The following is a 26751-nucleotide window of genomic DNA, read 5'->3' as shown; positions in this document are numbered from 1 at the left end:
CCGGGCTCCGGATAGTCGAGAGTCTACTGTACCTGTCATACTTCTCCTTAAATTCATTCACAGTTGAAGCATTCACAACCACCTCTGGCAAAGCATTCCACCCATTCACAACCCTCCAAATAAAAAAACTAGTCCGAACACCCTTGTTAACCACACTCACACAATCTCCAGGGATGGCCCCTCGTTCTCTCGCATCCTACACTGGTCTTAAAAATATCATCAGTATCAATCCTGTAAAATCCTTTTAACAATTTAAATACCTTTATCACATCTCCTCTCCTACGTCTATCAGCTAGTTTTTGGAGCCCACAGAACACAAATCTATCCTCATAGGGAACATCCCACACACCTGCAACAATCTTTGTAACTCGCCTCTGAATCCTCTCCACCACTTCCCCATCACCAAGAAATCCAGGCGACCAGATCTGTGCACAGTGGTCCAAATGCGTCCTTATTAATGCCTTATAGAGTGAAACAATAACCTCCCTATCCCTGCTTGTTAGTGTGTTCCTCAACAACCATGTAATTTGATGTGATGTTTTGGCAATATTTGCGATATGCGCTTTAAACTTAAGTTCGCTGTCCACAATAACTCCCAAGTCTCTCGTCTCGTCAACTTCTTGCAGTTCAGTTCCGTTAATATAGTAAACAGCATGTGATGTCATCCTCCCGAAGTGCATCACCTTACACTTAACCAGGTTGAACTGACAGCCATTTGCCTTAGTCCATACCGTCAGCCTATTTAAGTCATCCTGTAAGATATTTACATCATTTGAATTGATTATCGCTCTTCCCAATTTTGCATCATCAGCAAACAAGTGGATATTTCCATTCAAAGTATTTCCAATATCATTGATGTATACAAATTAAACAATAGAGGACTAAGCACTGAGCCCTGAGGTATCTCAGCATTAAACTTTATTCTTTTTTAATCTCGGTATTATAGTCATTCAAACTAATTTATTTTTCATATATACTGTATAGATATAAATATATATTATTGTATGTATGGATGTCATATATCTGAGAAATAATAAAATGTTAAATTTATTATTATTATTATTAAACTGAGACCTGATATGTCAGGTTTGAACTATAAACAATTTCTAATGGCAAACTCTTAAAAATGTTACAAGAAAAGGATAGTTTTTGTTGTTCATCTGTCAGCCCAATGATGTCATTAACATTATAATCGTAACGACGGTGAGTCATTTCCACTTAGTACGTCATTCTGAATGACTTTGGAGTGCAACTCATTAGTGTTACATATAGGTTATTATAACAATTGAATGGATTGAAATGTTTTGAATTACAGCAGAAGCAAACGAAGATTATAAAGCAGGTCTGTTAACTGTATGTTCTCCAGCCAATTTGTATCTCCTGTGGAAGGAAAAACTATGCTACTGCCATATAAGACTGGCTAATTCACCATCAGCTGAAAACCCTTTTCAAGAATCTTCTTGTCCCAGACAAGTTGCGAACAAGAAGGTCTTCACAAAAAACGAGCTTCATTACTGACTGAGGTACGAAGGAAATTTTTGGAACTTGGGAAAGGATTCGTCACTATTAACGATGTACACTGCTTGGAAAGAAATCAACGGACAGTCCAATGGGCAAGGTTCACCGTGTTTGTAGCCTGTACAAATTGGAGGAATATGATGCTCTCAAGTCAGTGCAACTGTGTCTGGACAAAATGCCTGCAACATGGCATCCTATCACATCGCCTATTTCAAAAATTCCCTAGTTCCCTTCTCGCAGCCATTTTGCCCAAACAGAGTTACAAATTGTTGACAAATTGGACCATCTCAGGTTAATAATTAGTGATACTATACAGAGATAGAAGCTCATGGAGTCGACTGCAAGGGCTACCTGCAGTGTAGATAGCCCTTGCAGTCGACCCTACCACCACACACACCGAATGTGACCGTAGGGTGCTACGAACGATAATATATAAAAACCGACATTCGGACATGTTGAATGCAGAGTTCCAGCCATCGACTTGAACACCGATCTGCATTCACGAATCCATTGTAGAACCGCATTATGCAAGCCCCACATTACCCGAATCAACATCCAGTGTCATCTTCAGTGATGCATAGGGCGTGTACAGTGGGATGAGGAAGCTTGGAAAGCTGTGTTATGGAGCGACTAAGTAAGCTACACCATATACCAAACAGATGGACAGATGTGGGTGTGGCGGATGCCAAATGAACGTCTCTCACCAGAGTGTGTAACCCCAACTATGAAATTCGGAGGTAGCACTGTGGTGGTTTGGCCTCGGACCTCTGTTAGTGGTGATACGAACATTGAACTTCGAGAGGTATCTGAACATTCAGGACCATGCAACGCTTTCCATTTTCTGGCGTTTCTACGGAATTGACCATTGTCTCTTTCAGCAAGACAATGCACCGTGTCATAAGGCTGCTGTAACTGCATGGTTTGTGGACACGAACGTCATCACATTTGAGTGGTCTCCATAGAGCCCTGGTCTCAACCCTATTGAACATCTGCGGGACGAACTGGAGCGTCGGGTGAAGTCAAAAGACGTCCTCCTCCAAAGCAGTCGAGGACCTCATTACATGATTACAGGAAGAATGGTCCAAAATCACCATTGATCCGTACGATAAGGTGGGAGCTATGGCTGTTTGTTCCTCACACTATGGTATCCGTTGACTTCTTTCCAAGTAGTGTATAATGCTTATAAAAACTAGTTTATGCATTGCCGTGTTGCCTATGGCTTCTGCTTAAAATAACTTAAACTTAAAAATAGCTTAAAATAACTACGTACAAAGCTTTAAGCAAGAACTAATTCCTACGTCAGTGTTCTTTTCCGATCGCTTGAGGTCTACTTGCTTATATAATATTGTTTTGTAATATTGACATAATTATATGCGATATAATTTAGGCCTGTAATATGTTACCAACGATGGCGAATTATTTAGATCCAAGTTATGTTATCGAAAGCTTCAATAAGTAGCACAGTTTTTATCGTGTGACACACACACACACACACAGGTGTAATTCCCGGATGTTTCTTATAAATTGATCAAATTGCTTAAACATGCAAGAATTATATATTCGTAGTGGAGGGGTAGCTGGACGAGTGGTTCCGTACAACGCTAAAGAATACTCGATAAGTACACACATTTTTTGTTTATATATATATATATATAAATAAATAATAAAATATATATATATATATATATTTTTTTTGTGTATATATATATATATATATATAAACAAAAAAGTGTTTGTAGTTATCGACACCACTTCAAGAAATATAACAATTAATAGGACCCACTGAACCCACACATTATGGAGCTACCGGTCGTCCTGATGTACTAGATATAGCTATATTAAAAAACATAGCGCACAGCTATCAGATACAAGAAATCAACGACTTAAGTTCTGATCATAACCCCATCATATTACAACTAGGCACCATACAAGATATAACAGAAAACACCACCACATTTATAAATTGGAAACAACTTCCCTCAGCCTTCCAGGAAAACCTTGGTCCAATACCGCATATAACATCTGCTGAAGATGTAGAAAAAGCAGTGAAGACTCTTGAAAAACAACTGCTGACAGCTATAACGCAGGTAAGAAATATAACCAAATGTACACCATCAAATAAACTTCCACAGGATATAAAACGTCTTATCCAAGAGAAAAACAGATTAAGAAGACAATATCAGAGAACAATGGACCCAGCGGATAAACAAGCAGTCAATAGAGCAATAAACCAGGTTTGATATGCCCTAAAGGACCACCGTAACCAACTCTGGAATAACAAAATTCTCCAATTAAACACAGAGGTTCAATCAATATGGAAAATGATGAAATCACTCCGTTCAAAGCGTTTTACATTTCCTCCAATCCAAGGTGAATCTAATGTTGTCTACAACGACGAGGAAAAAGCTGAAGCATTTGCTGACAGTTTAGAAAAACAATGCAGCCCCAATTATATCAATACAGATATAAATTTCATAAGTAAAATTCCCACCCAAGTGCGTAAAATAACTCAAAATGCCTCATTCCAATCCAATAACAAATCCGTGTCACCAACAGAAGTATATGAGATTTTAAGAAAACTAAATAACAAAAAGGCTCCAGGTCCAGATGGAATAACAAATAAGGTACTCAAGTTACTTCCTCGCAAAGGGGTTATGCATCTAGTAGCCATCATTAATGCCATCCTCCGGCTAAATTATTTCCCACAACGATGGAAAATTGCCGACGTTTTCCTAATTCCCAAACCTGGGAAAAATACAGTTTCCTGAAAATTACAGACCAATCAGCCTTCTTTCATGCATAGGTAAGATAGCCGAACGTGCTATTCTCACACAGCTTCAAGAGGCAACAGATATCAACCATATAATTCAAGATGAACAATTCGGCTTTAGAAAATATCACTCCATAACGCTACAAATTTACAGAGTTATCGAACATATAACCCAAGGGTATGAATGGCACCAACACACTGGCGCAGTTTTTTTAGACATCACTCAGGCATTTGATAGAGTATGGCATCATGCACTAATTTTTAAACTACACGAAGTTGGTATTCCATTGCCACTAGTGCTACTTATCAAATCATATCTACACAACAGAAAATTTAAAATAAAACTCAACGGTATCAGATCCACAGAGAGGAGAATCACGGCCGGAGTACCTCAAGGCTCTCTACTATCTCCCCTACTCTTCTCCATATACATGGCAGATCTCCCCAAACTGTCTCCAGCTATCACCGCTCTGTATGCCGACGATACAATCATTATAGCCAGATCCCTCCGTCCACACCTGGCCACAATCAAGCTGCAGAGAGCAGTCAATGAATTGGAGGATTGGTACACCAAGTGGCGTATCGCAATTAATCCAAACAAAAGCTCTGCAGTACTTTTCACCAGACATAAAGCAGAACCGAATACAAGCATACAAATGTTTGGTAAAATCATCCCTTGGCGCAATTTTACCAAATATCTGGGAATTCATCTTGATAGACGTCTAAACTTCAAGTCACATATGGATAGTGTTGCCACTAAGGCAAGTCAGACTATAGCACAGCTATATCCACTTTTGAACAGGAACAGCTTCCTAAGCATAAGCAACAAAATCCTACTTTTCAAATCGGTAATCAGACCGCAACTAACTTATGCCTCTCCAACCTGGGGTCACACGACTAAAAGCAACATCAACAGACTTCAGATAATACAGAATAAATGCCTAAGAATGGTATTTAATGCCCCATGGTTCATCAGAAACATCCAGTTACATCAAGAAGCCAATCTTCCAGATATTAAGACCTACATGACAAGCACTGCAGAGAAATTCTTCACAATCACGGATAATCACCCAAATCAGCTAGTTCGACAGGCAGCGGACTACAAGCCCTCAGATCGTTTCAAACATAAAAAACCGAAATCCTCCATCGCAAGAGAAAGCTGATACAGCCTCAATGCTCACAATGAGCGGGTAAATTACCCACAATAATCTCATCACCCACAATCTAAAATCCAGATGAAGGGATAAAGAGTCAAGGACTCAGTCCATCAACCAATTAAGTTCAAGTTCAAGTTGTAGTTATCGAGTATGTTTTAGCGTTGTACGGAGCGACTCGTCCAGCTACCCCTCCACTACGAAGTATATAATTCTTGCATGTTTAAGCAATTTGATCGATTTATAAGGAACATCCGGGAATTACACCAGTGTGCGTGTGTCACACGATAAAAACTGCGCTATCTATTGAAGCTTTCGATAACATAACTTGGATCTAAATAATTCATCATCGTTGGTAACATATTACAGGCCTAAATTGTATCCCATATAATTATATGCGTAGTTAAATATATATATATATATATATATATATATATATATATATATATATATATATATCTTTTACAGGAGAATGCTCTATAATGTGGTCACCTGTAGTGCGGTCTATTATTTATTAAAATGTTTTTCAAGTCTTTAAACCTTGTCCACTCTTGGGAATGAATCCACCATTTGTACAAAATTACTTTTAAACATTTAACACTTCTGTAAATATTTAACTTGTTTTCTTTGAAGTAGTACTGGTTTATTTTATCTTATGAGAGGATAAATTAAAATTGATCTGACAACAATATTGAGATCTTTATTCGGTAAAAAAAAAAGCGTAAAGAGCATAGAACAAACATAAAGCTGTGGCCTGTTATGGCCAAATGAAAATGCTTTTTGTCATTAAGCGACATGAAAGTGGCGCTAGTAAGCTAATAATACAATGATTGTGCGAGACTTAGCATACAGAGAGTCTACAGTTTGAACTATATTTTTCTATCGATTCCCTCCTAACCCCACAAATGTTGTGGGGGTTAGGAGGAAATCGATAGAAAAGTTTGAAAACCACTGATCTATAAGCTCTCATTAAGAAAAAAAAATATTGCATAGGATGATGGAGCTGAAATTGAAATCTTCTCTTGCTTTCATGGAGATCTTGAAGATGATCGAAAAAATTTCATCTTTGATCTCCACAGCCTGGATCTCAGTCCATCCATTGTACTAGTAGTGTGTACTGTAGGCTTAAAATTCATCATGCCCATCATCTACATCATGGCGCTGATGTAGAGGATTGGTAGTAGTGGTGGAGACGGAGTGTTGTATAGTGAGTGTCCGTTTGCGATGAGTCTTCGGACTCCTTGGAGGTGTCACGAATAATAATAATAATAATAATAATAATAATAGAAGACGCTCCATCTCGATCAGTAAATGGCTTCTATTTCAGGTGATCTGCATGCTTAAATAAGCAGTAGCAACTTTCCTTGTTTTTTATATTCTTTGCTCTTATTTAATATAGTTCAAATTGTAGACTCTCTGTATGCCAGGTCTCGCACAATCATTGTATTATTAGCTTACTAGCGCTACTTACATGTCGCTTAATGACTTCCAGCTTTTCCGCTCACTAAAGATTGGCGATAAAAAATTTCGCAAAACGTAAAAAGAATCGCGTTAACTGATTAACACTCACTTAAAACGGGAAATAGTATCAGTATCATTTCACTCAATCGCGCATATAGAATTCGCTTTAAGCGAGGTATATATATATATATATATATATATATATATAGGGCTTTTTTTTTTCAGTCGGAACGCATTACGGTAAACTTTTAGGACTTTAATAGTCCCTAAACACATATTTTGTAAGTATTTCAAAACTAGGACTACCTCCATTTTAAATTCTCAGTTCTCAGTTATGGTCGTTGACAATGTAAATCAGGGGTCATCTTTGATTCATCCAATCTAGTGCTACCATTTTTTGTTGTTGACACTGAACCTCGAAGATCAAACTTTTCGATTAGAATCGATAGTCGGCCGGAAGTTACGATAGTCGGCGGGAAGCGGAACTTCTATGTGAACAAGCATACAAGCAAAAGTTCTCTACGCAAGTAGAGTCGCACTTTTACAACGTGGGTGAGTGAGGATAACGTGTTTCATGGAAGTTTCGCCAGTTTTACGCGATGAATAGTAAAATAACACAATTTTTCTCTTCCGCTCCCGCAACTAAAAAGTTAAAGCTCGAGAACAGTAAGTGTAGTGATAGTGATGGGGCAAAAGCAGACCCGATGGACAGTGATATAAAAAACTGGAGAGATAAAATACGTGGCTGCTACGGTTGCTACAACGACCCCTACGACGAGTGAAATTGCATAAGATCTGCCCGACTGTTGGACTCTAGACCAAAATGCTGATATTTCCAACAAAAATGAATGGCTGTTGGTGGAAAATAAAAACATTGGCTGTAAAATATGTAAGGAAGTCGCAAGTTTGGGAGTAGAAAGGAATAAGCAAGGTATGAATATTTCAAAGCCATGGGCAAATATTCAAATTTCTCATTATGGTAGGAATAAAAAAAGAAAATGACTTCACTACGTAAAAGAATTCATGATCATAAAAACAGTTCAGCTCACATTGCTGCCGCTAAATTATAGAATCTGCAAAAGAACAATAACTGAAGTCAGCTTATTCAAAAAAGCATTTGAACATGAGAAAGAAGTCACTTATAAAATCTTCAGAACAGCATATAAAGTTTCAAAGAAAACCCAGGCTTTCAATGACTTTGAATCAGAAATTGATCTCCAAGAATTGAATGGCAGTGACGTGGGTTGAATTCTACACTCTAGAAATGCTTGTATGAATATAACAAATCATATTGGAACTGAAATGAAAATAATCCCTTTTTAAAAACTAATGGAGTCAAACTGTGAGAGTTCCCTTTTGATTGATGGAAGCACCACTATTAGCCAGTTGTCATCATTAATAATATATGTACGCACAATGCTATATTTATTGCCATTGTAGAGTTAGAAAATGTATCCGCATAAGGTATTTTTCCATAGTTTGATAAATATTCTTAATGAATTTGGGTTTCATGATGATTATTTGAAGAAAAATCTTGTTGCCATTGCCAGTGATGGAGCAGCTGTGATGTTGGGTATGAAAAAAGGAGTAGTGGCTTTGATTAAAGAATTATCCTCACCTTTTGGTTTGGCATTGTGCCAATCATAGACTCGAGCTCTCTCTGTTGGTGATGTTGTAAAAAAAATCTTCCCAGAACAAATCAACCACTTCAAGTCATTTCTTGACAAACTTTACTGTCTCTATCACCATTCACCCAAAAATGTCAGAGAACTAAACAAAATCGCTGAAGATCTTGACAAGGAAATCTTCAAGATTGGAAGAGTTTGAAGTACACGTTGGGTGGCTTCTAGTTTTAGAAGTGTTTTCACGGTGTGGAAAGATTATGAAGCACTTGTGGCTCATTTTACAGCAGCAAAACAAGATGAAAACAGAGACAAGTCTGAAAGATAACTTTAATGAATAACTTCTATATTTCGGCAACATCACATTGCCATCTTCAGGAACATAAAGATATGGTACGTGCACGCAGGCACTAACACAAAGCAAATGAAGAAGAAAGCAAGAAACTAATATTGTTCCTAAAGTCCTAATGGTGCCCTCTTGCGGGCTAATTTGGTAGTCTTGGCAGTTGGGCTGAAGTTCTCATAATGTAAGTCTCCCAAATTTGGGGTAGTTTCATGCACCCAAATTTGTTGAGATTAGGAACGTTTTTTAGAGCTGCTGAAGATTTAGAGCTCTAAAAAACGTTCCTAACCTCAACATATTTTACCATATCTTTATGTTTCTGAAGATGGCACTGTGACGTTGCCGAAATATAGACGTTATTCATTAAAGTTACCTTTAATTAATATACTTTATATGCGTTGCTAATTCCGTAAACTAATTACCAGTTATGTCTGACCAACGTATAACCCTTGCTACTAGAAGTCTGAAAGAGTAATGTATGAAGGCCTTTTGGAGAAAATAACAAATGTTGATTTTGTTTTGGATCTTGAATTGATGTGTGATGCTCTCCAAGGATTGTCAGAGCTTAGTGTTGAACTGCAAGCAAGAGATATTACACTCTACAAAAGCTCATAGCAGATTCGGCTGTTTGAAGACAGGAAAGTCAATGGCAGGCATTTTTATCGTGAAGCTGTACAAGCAGTTGAAAATCTGAAATTTAAAGGAGGGACTTTGAAGAAGAGGGTAACCAATCGACCAACAAATGTGAATCGTTCTCTTCATCCTACAAAATTTTATGACTGCTTGAAAGAACGAATGGAAAATCGCTTTCTATCTCCAGAAGAGATGCAAATTTCAGAATGGACAAAAGTGTTGTATCAAGAATGTTGGCCAGATAGTACTGAAAGGAATGTTGCTTTCGGTGAGACTGAAGTAGAGAGTTTGTGTAAGAGGCTAATTCTAGAACGAGGTTGTTAGAGGTTTTCGTGAATTTCTAACAGAGAAGAAAATGCCTGCTTCACTATTGCAGTTAATAAACACTATCAACAGCACCCCCATTTCTACTGCTGAACGTGAGCGTTGCTTTTCCCAAATGAACCTGATTATCACACAGAAATGAGCTTCTCTACAAATGAAGACCGTGAGTACACTGATGCTCATCAACTGATTGGACCTCCTCTGCCTGTTTTTTAACCCTTACCATACGTCAATTCCTGGTTCCTGTAAGGCAGCAATCTTCGCGAGTTCGTTCCTTACTCTTCGTGTCTGCTGCTAGATGTCTGCCTTACAGGAACAGTGTGATGAGCTCAATTTGGAAGCAATGTGAAAATTAAGGTATTTTTACAATTTTTTTTCACCTTTGCTTTAATCTTTAATGTTTTATTTCCATTTGATATATATAATATCCATATATATTTAAAAAAGAATTAGGCAAGGTTTTATCCTCCAAACCATTTTCTTTTCACTAGCTTTAAAACTATTCAGACGAATACAAAACCGAAGTGAAATCTGAGGAATTTTTATTCCTAATCTATCAGCAGAATGCAAAACAACGGTATATGCAGATGATATAACAGATAACCACAGACGAGATTACATTAAAAAATGTATTACCGCATGTGACGCTTTTGGTAAAGGTCAACAAATAAACAGAAGAAGCAAGACGTTTTTACAGGCATAGAGAATAACACCAATCCAATAAATTTTGTTGTTATTTATCAACCTATGCACTCAAACGAAAAATTGTAACATCTACGGAATAAAGGAAAAATCACACAATTTTCTATCATCGTTTGAACTCCAATCAACAGTACCGTATTTTTTTAATAACGTTATTATGTTTGTATGCTGTCTTTTGGTACAGTTTTAATTCAATATTACAGTAATCGGGTGACAAGGGGAAAAAACGTAGCCTACATACGAACAGATAGATTAATTCTGCTGGAATCATGAGGACTCTGAGACAGATCGGAATATGATTAGACTACGTCAACAAAACGGAGTTTCAGTGAGAACTTTAAAATATCTATATATCTATATATAAAATATCTATAAATAACAGCAACACTTTTATTTTATGTTATTTATTATTATATTATATATATATTTTTTTAAATTTATTATTGGGCGATTTGGCAGCAGTGCTGACCAAGGAGTGACGTCTCCACTCGCCAACTCACAGGCTGTGAGTTTGAGTCGCATCGTGTCATGGATGTTTACGAATGTCTCTATGAAAATCTCGCACCAGGTAATGATCACATGGTGCGAGGTCCCCCATCAGCTTACTGGAAACTTTAAGTGGCTCAAAAAGGTATTCTGTCATTTTAAGACAGAAAAGTAAAACAGCTACCAACCATTATTGTTATCGAGAATGTTTCTTGAACAGATTTAGGCTGGAATATTCTGATGCACCCGAAGCAGATGTTTCGCAGCGTTTTACGAACAAAGCCTCCCATTACCAGATCTGTAATAAAAATCGGAAAAACAAACCTAGAGAAACTGGTTAGCATCAAAACATTTCATTTTCATTTGCAGATATGGCCTTCCTAACATAAGAGGACCTTGCATAGATGTAGAAAGAATCTATGAACCTATGGAAGAACAGACTTAACACAAAGAATAATGCAGAGTATCCTTCCAGTAAACGAAATAAAATTAATTGATCAAACTAACGTGGAGGGATATATTGCAAATACTGCTTCAATACTGAAACGATACAATGTATTTCATTTGACATATATACGTATGAGACAAACTTATCTGCATTAACATAACCAGCAGCGGACGAAATTTCTCATTAAATGTTTAGCCTATATTTAATCAAAAGTAATTTAGTAATATTTTTTAATCTAAGAAATCAAGCACTGCCGCGGGAAATTACAAAATAAAACTAATTTCAAGAATTTAACAACGTGTCCTAATTAGCAAATTTTATTCAAAGTTCGTGAAGAAATTTCGAAGTCCTGTTTCTTTTATTCAGATTTCTCAGATCATCCTAACTGGAGAGATTTCCTCCTAATCCCAAGCCTTTGAAAAAGCTAACAATGGAGAAGCTAGGAGATCACGGCAAAGGCTTTACAGTCTTGAGAAAACGCAAACAGTTTTAGCCTGCCTCTATTCTGAATGTTATTTTCAAATGAGACTGTTCGAAACTGCTGTAAGCTAGGCTGACCATACGTAGTTTTGAACGGGACATTACCGGTTTTTTTTTTTTTCATATTTCCAGGCCGTCCCGTCATTTTAATAAAAATGTCAATTTTATCCCGTTTTTAATAAAAACTATAAATGTACTTTAATATTGGGCAATCATAAATTCTTATTCATAACCTATAAACGTATATAAATATCATGGATAGAGTAATTTGTATAACCATGGAGTCGCATTGTTCGATACTAAATATAAATATCGATATCTGCAGTGATTTATTCCGAGAAAAAAAAAATGCATGTTGGCTACACTTGCACGTCTGTTCTGCTGTAGCATTAATTCTTGTTTTGCCTGTATGCTAATCAGATTTTGTTATTCAATGCCGGTGGTTTAAATTTCATATTTTTTAAAGCTTATGTCTATCCTTGCAATGTCAAAGAGGCGAAACTGAAGTTTTAACGACGATCTCGAGAAAGAATTCAGATTTATTAAACTGATTTGTAGCGATGGAACAAAAGTGGTATGTCAACACTGTAATGTTCATTTTTCCGTTGCTCATGGAGGTAGAATCGACATCAAACAACATCTACATAGTTAGAAACATAAGGATGCTGAAAAGACTCTGGCTTCAGTGAACAAACATTAGCTCGTTTATGGAGAGATTGATGGTCATAGTGAAAAATAAAATTGCAGCAATTTAGGCTTATGTTGCTTATCATACTGTGCGTCACGGCCAAAGTGTTCGCGCAAGTGACTGCTTGTCGACATTGATCAATAAAATTTATGAACCAAAATTTTCTTCAGCACGTACCAAATCAGAAGCAATAATTACCAACATTTTATCACTATACATATTAGGCAAAGCACTACTTTTTTTATCGTCTTACTTTTTCATGAATACAGAATATTACCTAACCCCCGTCCCGTTTTTGCCATCTCAATGTAACGTTTGTGTCTCAAGGAAATATGGTCAGCCTACTGTAAGCTCTATTTAAGTGAGAGCTCCACTGTTTCAATACATATACCTAACAGTTGTCAAGCCACTGAAATCCCGAAAAAAAGTACTAATAAAATGGAAATATACATCTATGAGTTCTTGTACAGTTCGTACTTTTAATCTGTGCTAAACTAAGTTCATGATGAAGATTTTCTAGGTCGTACTTTAACTTATTACGCATCGCAATAATGTATTGCGATGATTCTACCTGTTTTGCAATGGATCTTCAACTCCTTTTTATGAATGGTATGTTAAGCACTGGTTGTCAGTGGTGACATATCAATAAGTGCTCGTTGGACAAATAGTGTGACTGCGGCACATTCGAAAGCAAAATAATGCAAAATGTTTAACACAACATTTTAATGCGTGAGTTCAGCAATTATTAAGTACTTCTTTGGCCGTCCCCCCATTCCTCCTAAGTGCACAGGGTTAGTAATGATTTATTTCACTCAGTTGCTGAGCAACCTCTCTCTCTCTCTCTCCGCACACAAGTCGATCGAAATTACATATCGCAATAGGAGTGCGTTGCTAGAAGGCATTCGTACTTTTTAGTTGCTAGCATGCATCAGAATGGTTTACAAATTTCTGACTATCACCTTAAGCGTTTTGGGCCAGTACGCAGGCGGAAAAAGGTAAATATTTGGTCATTATCATAAATAACCGAATATTGTATTTGTACTTATCAATAATTCAAAATATAATTATTTTTCTCCAAAATTGTTTTACTTTTGGAACTAGTCTCAAATAGGCATAACAGGGTTTTAACCTCCCGGAAACTCGAGGTTTTTTTAATTTATTTATTTTTAGCCTACAAAACAGGTAACTGGAAAGAAGAATACACGCAATTATTAGACAATACAGTAACCTTAATTTCTTCAGCCGTGAATTCCGATATCAACATTCTATGGTAAATCTTAATTCAGTTCCAGTGGATTGAATTACTACCGGCCCTCTGATCTAAGTTTCTGTTTTAAATATCTGACTGGTGTTTCTACTGAAGTATGCTTGGGAGTTATATTACATCAGAAGAGCTGTGGAGCACGAAGAAATTGGGTTGGGTTGGGTTGGGTTGGTTGTTTTGAGTTAATATCGCGGCAACTAAAACCATGAGATGTGTCTGCCAGTTGTATTCAGCAGTCGGAGTGTGTGCTTTTAGGGAGTCTAAAACCCGTCCACCTGACTATTGATCTTCGGTTGTAAAAGCCTAAAATCTTCATCATGCATCGAATTGACACTCATGTGTTTTGTTCAAAGGAGTGTATCGTTCTTGCAAATGACAAATGAATCAGAAAGAAGACTAATCGTAAACAATGCGCTCTTGCATTGCTCTCTCTAGAACGGTGGTTCTTAACCTTTTCGAAGTCACGGAACACTTTCGATTATAAGAAAAATTTGGGGAACACCAAAAGCATTAGGGTCATGAAACTAACAATAAAAATATGCATGGAATTGCTTTTTATAATTTTTATGGAACTTGTTCTAGTGCCATACTTGAGCTTGTCGGCTTTTGCAGATTCAGCAATATCAGGTCTACCCTCATCTCTTCGTCTATATTAGTAAGTCTTTCACGCTTTTTAGTTTTTATATTGGTTAATATTGAGAAACCGAGCTCACACAAATATGATGCTGAAAACTGTAACAAAATTTCAGTGCCCTTGTGGAGAGAGAGCTGGGTATTCGGCTTGGACAAAAATCCAAAATTCTTCAAGAGTTATTTCAGAAAATTTCATTTTTAGAGTACGATCCGTAGACAAGGTAACTAATTGTTCTTCTTGTAACGAAAATTCACAACTCGATGTATTAACTGTGCCAAATGGATTTCGTATCCAGGCATAACTGGGTGTATTTAAGGAAGGAAAGTAACGAAATATTTTCTTCCAATATTGTTAATGTTCTGTCATAACGGAAATAATTCCCTCGACATTTTTATTATGGAGAGAAGAAAACATATCTGCTCTGTTTTTTTCTGATATGCGGTTTTTCCAAAGAGATACTTTTTGAAAAGCTGACAATTTGTCAGTGGATGTCAAAATATTTTCATTTTCCCTGGGATACTTGTATTAACACTATTTAAGTAATTAAAAATATCGGTTAAATATGCCATTTTAGCACCAAATATCATTTTGAAGACATTTTACAGAAGTTGAGCTTTGCGTTGTATATCGAATGCCGATGCTTGCTCGTCTAGTCAAAGCTACCTTGGCTTGCTCGGTTGTGGGGGCTTCCAGGTGCTCGCTGCAGCACTGTGATTTCATGCGCGCGCATAGCAATTTCCGCTCCCTTCACGTCGTCTTAAACACAGGCCATACGCAGTCAGAGTAGTTCTAGCCAGTGAGATTCAGCCAGCCTTTACAAGTGTGCGTGTTGCTTGGGAAAATTAAGTTACAACCAACTTTTTATGTTATTGACCAGTTCATAAAGAAGAACAGTAGGGTAGAATTTGTATTCAAGTAGCTAAATTGAAAAAAGATAGAATATCATTTGTAAAATAAATGTTGTATTTGTATGATTAAATGTACATACATTTTTAACTATATAGTTTTAAATGGTCAGTAATTCATTATTCCGCTAATCAGACTTCAATCACACCTCTCACTCCCTGAATGATAACAAGAGCAAGCGTGAATTTCAAGACCAGCATTCGCCCCTGTAACACTATGCATGGTCGTATCAATCGTACAGATTAGAGGAAAGGAAATATGTTATCGGTAGGGCTGGATTTACGCATAAGCTGGACTTCATAAGACTAGGGGCTCCTCCTCTGTATAGATTACCTAAAATTTACTCGGTGGAGGTAGGAAGCTTTTAGAAGTTATATCATAGGGGACTATAACAACCATAAATCCAGCCCTGCTGTGTATTTGGAATAGGAAAAGAAGAATAATGGGATGGCAATAATGCTTTTGCCTAACATACAAAAAAAAAAAAGGTAAACGAGACGTGGAAAAAATCTGAAGACGACAAAGATTACGCGTTCTGCTAATACATCTCTTGTGCTGACGTTAAGGCTGGTAAGATTATGTAGGATTTCTACTGCTTTCAAAATGCTTCTTTCCATACCATTATGAGACTAGCGTATTAGTTCCGATTTGTCCTAAACAGGTTTATTCCAATTTATTATAATCAGCTCTTGATTAAGTTATTTTCGTCAATATGATAAAAATAAGGAGTCTCTCAACGACAGTCCCGTATAATAGGAATGGACCTTTATTATCACCTACTGCTGATGATGAAGATGTTACAGTACATTCGCCTCAACCGAAACTATTTTATAATACTGAGAGTGAGAGAAATTTAGCTAAGTATGATAATCTTGAATATAAATGTTATACCTTAAAAGAGAGCACGATATATTTCCATTATTAAAGAAATAGGGAAAATTTGATGGAATGGAATTAATAATCCTTTTAGAAAATACGACTGAGGAATTTAAAAAGAAAGATGCCCAACAGTAAAATTGCAGGGCACGTAACGAAATATCTTCGTTATTCGGAAATGGCGAAAAAAAGTCTCCATGACAAACGAAAGATGTTCTTACTACAGATATCTTCGGAATTATCATTGTACTGGAGCCATTTGTCTCTACAAATGCTCAATTTCATTGAGCGTTTGTAGAGTAAATAAGCTACTAAGCACTGAAATAATCCATTTTGTTCCTTTCATTCTAATACTTTTATGACAAGAAATGCTGAAGATTAGTTATTCCAAGAAGTGCTCTCTTAAAGCTAAATATCCGTAGTTGTGAAATGCTTTGCACCATTAATAAGTTAACGTGACCATTAAATTCATTTTCAAGGTTTCGTCACCTAAGAGCAATGCCTAAGTGGAACGGCTACTGACATTGGTCATTAAATCAGCTCGCTACATACGGAGATTACATGCATAAGTCATTTATTACATTTTTTTTTTTCAAGAAATTACTCACGTAGGTTATCATATTGATTCCGTGTGTAAGTTATAAATGTTAACTTAGAGGCTTCTCAGCCATATCTAACCTGGGTAAATTACTCAGACTTCCCTTTAAAGTAGTATCAAGAAAGAGGACAAAACACCAATGGATGGTTTTTCTTTGTTTCGGATTGCATAGTAGCAACTAAGAGGCGTGCATTGTTTCTGTTAATTTTTGCGAAGAAAAACATCGGTATCGGAAAGAAAAAACTGCTCTGTATGCGGCAGGCTAACTCACTTTTAAGTGAAAACTACTTGTAAAATGTTCCTCACATCTTAGAAAAATACTATTGGAATATTACTCGTGTAGCGGTTTGAAGTTGCATGTGCAAGTAGAAAGTAGGACAGTTCGATGTGAGGAGTTAAGAAGTTAGAAGTTAAGATCTCAAAGATGCTTAATAAGATTGATGTCCGATGTTCGTGGAAGGGAGAGGAGAAAGCTACATTCATGGATCAAGCATATTCTGTGATATGGCGCATTCCCTTATTGGAAATGTCCAATAAGAAAAAAAAAAGAAATCGCCAAAATAAACAAGCGTACTTGATACGGTGAATTTATATTTTCTATATATCACCTCGTTTTCGATAGTGCCACAGATACTGTTGCAATAGCCATCCTAGCAGAACAACTACTTCTGAGATATTCTCATCTGTTTATCTGGCTCCCAGTATCCCTCTACACACACACACACACACACACACACACACACACACACACACACACACACACACACACACACACACACACACACACACACACACACACACACACACACACCTGGAGGAAATCTACCCCTATTTATAGTCACATGAAGTTAATCGCATGTTGTTGTTGTTGGTTGATATTATTTAGTGGTGCTCGAAACACTTGAGCACCAAGCATGGTTACTACTTAAATTTGATTTGTTCAGTTAGTGGCATTGATTACTCTCATTATTAGGACTAAGGACTTCTGCAGCATTCTGAAGTATTTTTTTTATATTGCTCCCACACACGAGAGGTCGAAGGACCAATAAGGATGTTAGCGTCGTGTCTGGGGTGTAGGTGAGGAATCAGACAGAAGTTTATTGACTTTTTTTTTGTTTTGTTTTGAAGAGTTGCAAGTTGTAGCTGTCTGAAGGAAATACTTCTTGCGGTAAGCTGTTCCAGAGTATGTAGATAGATGGAATAAAATAGGAAGCAAAAAAAAAAAACCAGGTTCGATGTGTTTTCAGTTGCCCAGTAAAGGGGTGTGGACAGCTGCTCTTCTTGTATTAACAGATGGAACAAAGTGGAGGAATGATGGTTCCCAGTTCAGTGGAACAATGGCCATTGAAGTACCTATAGAGCTGAAATAATACGAGGTTCTCGTACTTGAACCTCAATATCTGTGATATTGAGGTTCAAGTGAATTCGTAAGAGGTGGGGGGATCGTCTTTGAGCCCAGTTGCTGTCCTCTGGACAGCGTCAAGAATTTTTAGAGAAGTGTTAGGTGCTCCACCTTAAATATGAGCAGTAATCTAAACATGGGCGGATGTAGAATTTGTATATTGTTAAGAGTTGACTGGGTGTAAAACAGAGTCTTGAAAGAAAGAGAATGCCTAGTTTTTTTTGTTTTGTTTTGTTTGTTTTTTTGGATACTGAAGAAGTTATTGTTGGGATGTGTTTGGGCCAGGAGAGGCTGAAGGTGAATGTTAGTCCAAGGAGAAAGAGATCTGATCTTGCTGGCGATTTGTATATTACTAAGTATAAGGGAATGTGAGCTGAGATTGTTTTGTGAGAGAAGAGGCAAGAGTGTGTTTTGGTTGCACTGAACGTGACCAGATTGTTCTAGCCGCATTGAAGGATAATACGCAAATCAATGTTTACAAGCTGACGTTAGCTCCGGAGCACAGTGTTTGAGAACAAATGGAGAGATGCCATCAGGACCAGGAGACTTTTTTGTGTCCCAGTTTAGTAATTTTCTGATGATTTTGTAGAAAATCTACAGGAGGTATAAGGTGCTTGAATTCTGGTATGGTAGGCAGCGATTTTTCGTTGGTCATCAATGCAAGTCTGATTTATCGTTGGGTGAAGTAACATTGGCCATCAGGATGAGAGAGAGAGAGAGAGAGAGAGATGGAAATGAGGTTGAGCAAAAGTTGAGTCCGACGGCCTTAGCAAGGGACCATAATGCAGGGCTTCCGTTTTGACAGGGAGCAAATTTTCTGCTGTTCGCTTTTATGAAATTAGACTTGGAACTGTTGTTGGCTGCTTTGCATTTGTTGCTTGCTTTGGTATAGACAAAATATGAATATAGAGTTATTGATGCAAAGCCACCTGCGATAGGTTGAATTTTTGCTCATCTACTCTGATACACTATGTGTTGAAAGCGGACGATGATTCTGAGTAGAATGTGGTGACGGGGGAGGGAGGTTTGAAGGCTTTCATGTCGGTGAGGATGATTTCTGTGACCCGTTCAGAGCAGATGTTAAAGTCAGATGAGCTGAAACACTAGTCTGACCATGGAAGGAGGAGTAGATGTTCTGTGGTCATCTCATTCGGATCCTTTGTAGTGCCAGAGGCATTCTGTGAGAGAGGAGACTGTACAAGAGGTCTGAGTTACCATCAGGGGATGTGACATCTACGTTCTATTTGGAGGGAGAACTGGTTAAATGTTTTCTCCATTATTGTGGAAAGGACTGACATGATGGCAACTGGTCGATAGTCTGACGATAGACTTCGGTTTTCCTCTTTTGTAATAGGCTGGACAGGAGATTGCTTCCACACGTTGGAATAAGTACCAATTATGTATAATAGATTCTAGACAGGTGTTCTCAGACGAACAATTTGAGAACCAATGGAGAGATTCCATCAGCACCAGGAGACTTTTCATTCTCCGAGTTATTTAAAAATTTTCTGATGACTTTTTGTCGAAAAACTACAGAAAAAATATAGTGCTTGAATTCCGGTATGGTAGGCAGCGATTTCCCTTGGTCATCAATACACGAGTTTCGAGTTTGAGGAAAAGAGTGATGTTAGAAGGTCAGCTTTATCTTTGGGTGAAGTAACAGTAGTGTCATCAGGAAGAGAGAGAGAGAGAGAGAGAGAGAGAGAGAGAGAGAGAGAGAGAGAGAGAGAGAGAGAGAGAGAGAGAGAGAGAGAGAGAGAGAGATGTGGAAATGGAAGTGAGCAGAAGTTGCGTCCAACAGCCTTAGCAAGGGACCAGAATGCATGGCTTCCATTTGGACAGGAGGAAGTTTTCTTCTGTTGGCCTTTATGAAATCGGATTTTGGACTGCTGATGACTGTTTTGTATTTGAAGCAATAGTCTGCCATGGAAAAGAGGAGTAGAAAGTTCCAGAGGTCATTCCATTTAATGCCTTTGTAGTGCCATGTGGTTAGGAGTGGCTTGAGGAAGGGCATTCTATGGGAAAGCAGAATTGTACAAGATTGTGGTCTGAGTTTTCGAGAGGGGAGGTGATTTCTTCCAATACTGAAAGTAACCAGAAATTTGCAATTTTCTAAACATGGTAATAAAAAAAGAAGAAAACTTACAAACTCGAGCTTTAACTTATTATTATTATTATTATTATTATTATTACGGGAGACTCCAAGGAGTCCTTATACTCATCTCATCGAGAGCGGCCCTAATATCACGTCCATCACAACTATTTGCCATTCACACAGTATCTATCATACTTTGCCTTGAACTCATTCACTGTCATAGCACCCACAACAGACTCAGGCAGCTTATTCTACTCATTCACCACTCTAAAAGTAAAAAACCCAGCTCTAAAACCCTTACTAACCACACTCTTTCCCAGCTTCCATGGATGTCCCCCCTAGTCCTCCCACCACCAGTCCTGTTGCCAAAAATATCCTCTGAATTAATCCTATAGAATCCCTTCAGCAATTTGAATGTCTCAATCAAATCTTCGCTTTTCCGCCTATCAACCAATTTCTGCAATCCACAAATCTTCAACCTGTTTTTCACAAGGTTCATTCCATAGACCTGTTATCATCTGGTCACTCGGCTCTGGATTGCTCTCAACCTCCTCCCCATCAAGAAGAAACCTAGGTGACTAGATCTGGGCACAGTATTCCAGACGGAGTCTTGTCAAGGATCGATACAGAGGAACAATAACTTGCTTATCTCTGCTCGTCAAAGTATTCTTCAACATCCAAGTGTTTTGATGAGCTGATTTAGCCACTTTTGCGATGTTCCCCCTAAACTTCAACTCCCTATCCACAAACACTCCCAAGTCCCTGGCCTCATCAATCTCCTGGAGTACAATTCCACCAACGTGATATACTGCTGCTAATCTTTTCACCCCAAAATGCATAACAAATAACTAAGGAGAATGGATGTCACATTAAAGTGACATCCATTCTCCTTAGCCCAGACCTCCAATCTATCCAAATCATCCTGCAAAATTTTGACGTCCTCTGCATTCACTATTGCCCTACCCAACTTTGCATCAACAACGAACCGTTCTTCTCAGATCCTTCCCTATATCGTTAATGAACACATTAAACAGCAGTGGTGCAAGAACAGAACCCTGTGGAACACCACTAGTCACAGGCCGTCTTTTGGACTCTACTCCTAAGTAAATTACTCTCTGGTATCTCTCCATCAACCACCCTCCTATCAATCTCACCAACCCTAAATCCATTACCATATATTGCAGTTTACGGATTAGACTTCAATGTGGAATCCTGTCAATGGCCTTAGCCAGGTCCAGCGGTATCACTGTAAACCCATTACCCTTATCCAGTTCAGTCGTCACTGTGTTATAAAACCTGAGCAAGTTACTGAGGAATGATCTAGCCTTCACAACATGCTGTCCCCCATACAGTATCTCATTTTCAACAATACATTCCTATATTTTTCCCTTGACTGCTTTCTCCAAGACCTTGACAACGACTCCTGATAAGCTGATCGGTCGGTAATTTGCAACAGTAGTCTTGGATCCTTCTTTATGCAATTGAACTATTTTCCCCTCTTTCCACCCTTTCGGGACTAAACCAGACCCGAGACTCAGATTAAACAATAAGGTCAAGGGCACTGACAATTCTTTAGCAGCTTCACGTAAGACCTGTGCTGATATACCATACAATCCCACAGATATATTAACGTTAAGGTTCTGTAATAGACTATTCACCTCCACTTCATTCACCACAATTCCCATATAAACTAATGGTTCCTTCATTCCTTCAACGTCACCACCTGGATGATATACTCCTGCAAAGTGCTCACTCAGTAATTCCACTATTTCGACTGATTCAGTGACCTCCCTACCATCTGCGTTCCTTAAAATCATTCTGACATTTACGAGTTTTTCTTTTACTAGCAGTATATTGAAAGAACTGTTTGGGATTCTCTTTAGCTTGCATGGCTAATTTCTTTTCATAATCCGTTTTTTCTTTTCTCGCCACACTCGTTACCCTTCTGGCCTGCGTTTTATACCGTTCATGTGCCTGCAGATCACCTTTCTCCTTAAATTCCTTCCACATTTGTTTATTTTTTTTTTTTGGAACTCAAGTTTAATGGTGTTATTCATCCATTTAACCCCTACTTGATTTACTATTCGGACTCTAGGTATACAGTCAGCCATAACCTCCTGCAAATGCTCCTTGACCACTTCCCATGCCCTATCAACTTCCAGCCCTTGGAGTTTACATGCCACGGCACTGAACCAAGCAATCTCCTAAGCTTGTCATACTTGCCAGCAGGGTAATTCCACATGTACCATGTCTTAATCGAATATTCGATACACTTAGCCACCTCCCAGGTCAAGACCTTATGATCACTCTCACCAATGGGTGGCAACATGATCATATTCATTGCAGTCAATTTCTCAGATGCTATTACTAGGTCAAGCACTCTCGAACCCCTAGTATGTTCCATTACATGCTGTCTCAAATAGTTATCCCTCAGTAATTGAATAAAATCCAGTTCCTTCCTCCCATGTGTCCTCTCCTCCTTCCAATCAATGTTACCATAGTTGAAATCTCCCATAATAATTACCCTCCTTCCGCTCATTTCATCAATTTTCCTATGCATACTATCTCCACCATCTATTCCATCACCTGGTTGCAGTTCATCAGCTATCATCAATAAGCTTCCAATCTCGAAGAAGCTTACACCGAAACCTTCAGTGATCAAGTAATGATCTGTGAAGTTGAAGCATGCACAAGGCAAATTTTTTCTTGGATTTTTCTAGACTAGACAGATTCATCCCTAAAATAGGGCATGTAGCTTCAACTTTCTCCTCTCCTATGATGCAAACGGCACTCTTGAGAGTGTGCTAAACATATAGTGGAGGTACGAGCTCTCTACGAGGGTCGTACAGTAGGTGACACACCCTTAAGAGTATCATTTACACCACAGAAGGGAGAACAGGAACAGGCAGCCTCTTTTGGAAACTGCAGCTTCTGATGAAATATGATATATATATATATATATATATATATATATATATATATATATATATATATATATATATATATATATATATATATATATATATATATATAAATAGAGAGAGAGAGAGAGAGAGAGAGAGAGAGAGAGAGAGAATGTCAAGGACTTCTTCTAGAGCACTTCACCACAAAGCTCTCTAGCTAATTCCTTAACCTGACAATCTATGACAATCCTTTTTTCGTAATTTACATAAACCATTCACCTTTTATACAGTGAAAAAAAATCTCGTGTGCAATGAGGATAATAAAATCATTAAGTTTTCCCTTAAGTGCTTCGGTACGTGAGCGTAAATGCATTATGCCACTTAACTTCGATTCCCTTTGCTTCACTTTACAGGCTACCTCCATCTATCAAGAAATTAATTATAACCCTACAAAAACACAGCTTAAACAATTAAATAAGCTCCTTGATGAAGTTGTTAGCTGGGATCAAAAGACTTTGTGTAAGTCACACACCCATTTTGGAAGAATTCCTTGTTTATATGGTATTCCAAAAATTCATGAAGGTTGTCCCATAAGACACACTGTGAATTGTATTGACTCTCCCACCTATAGAATTGCTAAATTTCTTTCACGTTTATTAACACATACAGATCGTAGCCTTCTTATGATTACCCTATCTATCTCACAGGGTGAGAGAAAATACTGTGTCCCGCTTTGCACAGTGAAAAGAAATCTCGTGTGCAATGAGGATAATAAAATCAATAAGCCTTGTCTTAAGTGCTTCGGTACGTGAGCGTAAATGCATTATGCCACTTAACTTCGATTCACTTTGCTTCACTTTGTATGCAGTTCATATATTTCAAATAATGGTATTCGGTGAATACGACTTAAGTTCTTTATAAAGAAATATGCATTATATTGAATCTGGGAGCCTATCGTCATCCCCTACAAAACCAATTTCTCTGTCCAAACACGAGTAATGCTTTTATCAGAAAGTACGCACGTAAACGATTTAGTTTACGTGCGTACTTGGCTTAATTGGTTACTCGCTAACGCTCGTTAACCAAAGATTTTAATATAATGACACTTTTGACTACTTTTTTCACTTAATTTATCTATCTCCTTCCACTGATCCTACTTTATTATTGTTATATCTCTTGTAAGAGGTTTTATGCGTCTTTATTAATAAAGTATGATCTGAACTCTTTTTAAAATTGTCTGCAATAGTTTTTAAGGGAGTCTAGATTAAGCTTTTGCTTTTCCCAGACCAAGATTTTCTAGACTAGAAGTTGAAGCAACTTGCGGATTTTGGAATTTTGCAGACTCAACACATATGGAACGTTTTCTAGTCTCTCGCAATCGAAACTGAGTTAGTCGGCTGCTGACAGAACTAGAAGAAATTTTATCCTAGAAACTCAAGTTTGTCCTCACTCAAAACACAAACATACTGGTTAGACAAACTTAATACTTCATCCAGTTTGTCATGGGCTAGACGACGAACTTCAGCTTTGATTCCATACTTCCATAACAATTCCTCCTCTCTCCACACACATACACATTTGACGTTTTCTCCAAATCTCCATTGCTTTCGTTCAATGCCAAAATATTTATGAATATACTTAGTGTGCTATGAAGAAGCATGCAAAGTCCGATAACTTTAACATCCCCTTCGCTAAATGAAATGTTGTTCATTTTTATGATCCCAATACATAACACACACACACACACACACACACACACACACACACACACACACACACACACACACACACACACACACACACACACACACACACACACACACACACACACACACACACACACACACACACACACACACACACACACACACACACACACACACACACACACACACACACACACACACACGATGCAATTCCAATGACGCGCAACAGCATCAACATAACTCAAGTCTCAATCATAATAAAAAATAAATAAATAAATAATTGATTCATTCAGTTTTATTTCTAATTTTCGTTAGTTCTGAGTCCAAAATCTATTTTCTTATGAATATTACCTTACTTTTTTCTCCTTGAAATAGCTTCAATCCTGCAAACTTCCTTCGGATTCTTCTCTTTTTAACTGATTTTTCAACTAAGAAATAGGGAAAAAGTTATCAGGGAACGAACTTTGTTGATAAAAAGCACAGTTGAAGCAACTTGAACACTTCATGACATAAACGAAAAGTTTGTGTAGATATAATTTTTTGCTCATTTCAATGACATATGATAGAATATAATTTATACGATCTTCCAAAATACAAAACCTAATCTTTATTCATTTGGTAATTCAATCGAAAATCCAAAGGATGCAATGGGCTTGCGGTTACATATAAATAAAAATAAATTGACTAACGTCTATTTTATACCCCAAAAGGAGTAAGCAGAGTTCCTTTGGATCTAACTTTTTTTTGAAAATACCTGAGACAGCCAGTCGCTATCTTCAAGCCTTCACTGAATGTGTACTCATGCTTCCCAGTAAACCAAATCTTTTCAGATGTGTGTGTGTGTGTGTGTGTGTGTGTGTGTGTGTGTGTGTGTGTGTGTGTGTGTGTGTGTGTGTGTGTGTGTGTGTGTGTGTGAGAGAGAGAGAGAGAGAGAGAGAATCAAGTTCTACAATCGATTGGAAATGTGAGGTTAAAAACCCGACTTTCCACGAAGAAAAAAAACACCTCCTTACCGTGACAAAAAATCGACTGACTAGAGAGCCAAAGAAAGGCATAGAATATTCAAATGATATATGAAAAAAGATGGTGGAAGAATATTTTGTTCATTCACCATCATTTTATGTAATTGAGTGTGATTGCAAACCAAGCTACGCTTTGAAAAACCTCGCATGACTTTTATCGCTTCCATTGAATGAGTTATTCATGAATTATTGCTAAGAATACCAGGAACAAAGGGGTTGAGTTTGTTGCCTTGATCAATATGTTGGGACCTCAGATTGCAGGCATTAGTGAGACCTGGCTATCAGAATCAGACATACTAACTGGTATCGAGTGTAAAGGATACAATATTTTTAGGAAGGAGGACAGACAGAATAGGAGAGGATGGAGGGTGCTGCTAATGATATCGGATGACTTGAAATCAGTTAGTGTTGAGACCTGATTGAGTGGAGTGTTGTTACAGACCTGGTGGATCCGTTGCTAGTGATGAAGAAATGCATCACCAAATAAAGACGACGAGCGTGAAAAGAGTAATCATAATGGGAGAATTTAATTATCCAAATATTGATTGGGTAGCAGTAAAATCTCATGAAAAGAATGAAACTGAATTTATTGAGCTGTTAAGAGACAAGTTCCTCAAGCAGCATGTTACAGAAGGAACTCGACGGCAATGAGTGTTAGATTTGATTATAGTGTCAGAGGGTGTTTCAGTTAAAGACGTAACAATTCTCCCTCCGGT

The 26751-nt window shown here is 37.7% G+C and overlaps 1 long non-coding RNA gene across 1 annotated transcript in view; it reads right to left on the bottom strand.

Annotated features, from left to right (window-relative positions):
* The window catches only part of LOC150103037 (uncharacterized), a 61561-nt gene that overhangs the window by 21108 nt on the left and 13702 nt on the right, over positions 1 to 26751 (bottom strand). Inside the window, exon 2 of the long non-coding RNA XR_016548829.1 lies at positions 25365 to 25441. This is a non-coding gene — a long non-coding RNA (uncharacterized LOC150103037). The remainder of the gene's footprint in view (positions 1 to 25364; positions 25442 to 26751) is intronic.

Source organism: Typopeltis vanoorti, chromosome 9 (assembly GCF_054136105.1).
Source record: "Typopeltis vanoorti isolate ZY-2024b chromosome 9, IOZ_Tvanoo_1.0, whole genome shotgun sequence".
In the NCBI taxonomy this organism is placed as follows: Eukaryota; Metazoa; Arthropoda; class Arachnida; order Uropygi; family Thelyphonidae; genus Typopeltis; species Typopeltis vanoorti.
This window is presented reverse-complemented; position numbering and strand designations above follow the sequence as displayed.